This window comes from Euprymna scolopes, chromosome 46 (assembly GCF_053919585.1).
Source record: "Euprymna scolopes isolate OS-2025 chromosome 46, ASM5391958v1, whole genome shotgun sequence".
In the NCBI taxonomy this organism is placed as follows: domain Eukaryota; kingdom Metazoa; phylum Mollusca; class Cephalopoda; order Sepiida; family Sepiolidae; genus Euprymna; species Euprymna scolopes.
This window is the reverse complement of record NC_136527.1, coordinates 197,377,539-197,381,109: the sequence shown is the minus strand read 5'-3', so window position 1 is coordinate 197,381,109 and position 3,571 is coordinate 197,377,539. Positions and strand designations below refer to the sequence as shown.

General features: G+C 34.9%; 1 non-coding gene across 1 annotated transcript; it reads left to right on the top strand.

The window, feature by feature from the left end:
- Positions 1-220: 220 nt before the first annotated feature.
- LOC145271516 (U1 spliceosomal RNA) lies at positions 221-383 on the top strand. The gene has a single exon (XR_013865927.1). It is a non-coding gene; the product is annotated as a U1 spliceosomal RNA (small nuclear RNA).
- The last annotated feature ends 3,188 nt before the right edge of the window (positions 384-3,571 follow it).

The following is a 3,571-nucleotide window of genomic DNA, read 5'->3' as shown; positions in this document are numbered from 1 at the left end:
GTCCGGGTAAGAATGTTAGGCGAAACAGTGCGTGATAGAAACTCTAGTATAGGTTTTATAATAAAGTACTTGCTATCTTACGCAAGTCTAGCTAAGGACTAGAAAAGACCCCTTTTTCCCCCACTCCCCCTTACTGGCCTTTGTGCCTAAGCTTCTTCGTACCCCAAATGAGGCCTTGGCAGTAGATAATGCCAAGGCCGGGGACGAAGGGCTAAATATAATACTTACCTGATGTCGGGGTAACGGTGATCATTAAGGTCGTTCCCCCAGAGCGAGGCCCATCCATTGCACTGCGGTTGGGTTGACCTTTGCGATCGTCCCAAATGTGGATGACTCGGACATGCTATTTCTAAGTGTGGGGTCTGCGTTCGCGCTCACCCCGATAATACAGTCAAAATCAGAAATCCTTCCCTACTTCTTCCAAGTACCTCTCACTCGTAGGTTTGTACTCCCTCCGCTTAATCTCTGTAATACCAAGAAATAGGCAATTTCTCTCGACCAGTCTATGATCCACTTCAATTCCAACGTTCTGATTGTATCTAATTTACATGTAAATGTAATCAACGTTTAATCGTAAGGAATTCGTCTAGCTGTCGCCTACAGCTACTGAAAGTGTCTTCTTTCGATACGCAGTGTGGACATAAGCCCTGTTACAAAATTTCTGAACTATTTATTATGATAATATTAAAATAAATTGACTATTTAATTGTCATTATATGATAATGTAATGTATGACTTCTAATTATTTTTTAGAAACAAAAGATGTTAATTTTTAAACAATGTCTGTTGAATTGGAGAGAAGATTAACCATAGAGCAACACGAGAATGACGTACGACACAAGAAATATTCAAGTTGGGGAAAACAAAACTCAAAATCAACAAAATGTTTATAAAAAGGATGATTACTAATTACCTGGAAACTTCGTTGATCAAAGATAGACAACGTCCCAACAACTTGGGAACACCTAAACTTATCAAAAAAAAACTTAGGGAAAAATCAGGCGAAATCCAAAACAATCTATGAGACAAATGGCGAACAAAGCACAAACATCACCAAGGACGGTGTGAAGGATATGTCGAAGTGACCTATTAATGTCATCTTATAAGCTCCAAAAGCGACAGTTCTCTCTGCAGCCACAATTGCAAAGAAACTCATCAGAAATCGACTCTTGTTAAACCTTATTATCAGACAAGGCACGCTCAATAACATCATCTTCACAGATGAAAAGTTATTCTCACTTCAACATCCCACAAGCATCAAAATGAAAAAGTCCTTGGTGTTTGTTGGTGGTGATAATGCAGAAAAGATTTTCAAAATGAAGAAATCATCATCAGTGATGGTCTGAGCAGCCATTTCTGAAAGAGGGAAATCTCCATCAATTTTTTAAAAAATGCCAACAGAATATTTTTTCTTGTTCTTAACAAAGAACGTTACATTGAGGACATTTTTAAATGTGCATTAACTCCATTCTGTATAATTCTGTATTTGCTGATTGCAAGATGGTGCGACAAGCCAAACCGCTCAAGTAACACAGACAACTTTAGTCCTGGATCAGCAAACAAGAATGACCTCATCACGTGATCTTAACGTTCTTGATTATTCTTTGTGGTCAATCATGGAGAGTGAATCCTTCTATACTTCTCGTAACAATATTAAAGTTCTTAAAATAAAATTGAACAAATGCTGAGATAAAATGCCATTATATGTTATGTGTGCTGCTGCTATAGATAATTTCACCTAAAAGATTTTCCCCCTATTTTTTCAATATCTCTTTTCCTACTACCCCTCTCTCTCTCTCTCTCCCTCTCTCTCTTTATATATATATATATATATATATATATATATATATATATATATATATATATATATATATATATATATATATATATCCCATATTCATACTGCTCTGTCTTAACATTGAGCACTCTTTGGTTGACACATCTTGGTTTTGTTTCATATGTTATGCTATAGATAATTTAACCTAAAATACTTCGTCGTTTTGAAATCATGCTGTATTGTTATTTCATTATTTCATTATTTGCTAATCATTTTCTGTAATTTTGTTTTGTAATAAATGATTTTGTTGGAATAAATCGGTGTTTTATTTTGTAACATTATTTATGTCACATCCTGTAGATCTATGAACTAAAATGTCTAACAACATCCAACATAATTCGTGTGTCTATTGGTTGAACTCCACCTATGACCCCGGAAATTAAACATTTAAAGCAATTTGAACGATGCGTATGGATATTTTCACTTTCCCAAATTATGGATTTATAGGAGGCGGACATTATAGACGGGAAAAGACTCAATTCTCTCAACTTAATTGTAAAGGGATTTTCTGGTGTTGTGTCTGGCAAATAAACAATGATTTCATCATATCCTATCGCTTTTTTATCCTGTTTTTCTCAATATCTTTTTTACTATTACCCCCTCTCTCCCTTCTCTCTCTCTCTCTCTCTCTCTCTCTCTCTCTCTCTCTCTCTCTCTCTCTATCCTTACTCTCTACCGCGCTCCATCTGTTGCTTTCTTTTTTTCGAAATCTCTGTCTTCCTCTGTTGCTTTCTATTGCTCCATCACATTCGCGTTCACCCCTTCTTTTATTTATCCTTTCTCTCTCCCTCATTTACCTAATATATCTTTTTTTCATTCTATCTTTATCCTTCCTCTTTCTCCCTCTCTCTCTTTTCTAATTCTGCCTCTCTCCTAATCTCATTCTCTCTTCCTCAAAACTACTCTTCCTTCCACTCACTCCCAAATCCCTCATTTATTCTAATTCTCTTAAAACTATTCTCCATTCCACCCATTTCTCAACCCCTCGTTTTTTTTTTTGATCGATTTTTTGCATCCGAATATGTTTATTTCTTTCTCTGTCATCCACCTCTCATCATGTGGTAATCACAAAGTGGGTGCTCATTTTACGTTACATTATTATAGAAAAGTGATCCCCCACTTTTTAAAAACTAACATTTCTTCATATCTTGGAAACAACTCATTTGCCGTAATTTCAAACGTTATTTTCGTTTTTATCCCCCGAAAACCTTATTAATTGATAATTTTAAAGGAATTTTCAAGGGTGATTATTCATATTTACCCTAGTTTTCTTTGCTCATTTAAACTATAAGTACGCCGATATAATTCATAAGTTATTTTTTTTTGTTTGAAGAACTTCTGCTCCAGAATACATAATTTTCCCTTATTTTCAACGCCGATACCCGGGAGAAGGGGGTATGGGGTTAGAGATAAATAATTAAAACTAATGTCCTCATTTACTTGCATAGCCACGAGGACACAGTTAGTCAGAGACAAGGCCAATTTTCCATATGTCAAAATCCATCATCCCATATATTATTTGCTTCTTTTTTTGTTTATAAAATTGCTCAGGACCATAGCAAGTGTATTTAATTGCCTGCGAAACAGATTTTCTTTATAATTTATTTAATATAAAATATATTTTTTTACCATATATGATATCACTAGGCACTACCAAAAGTCACCACAGAATTACCTCCCCCATATGTAAAACGATGTAACTTATTTTGATTTAATATTATCAATATAACTTTT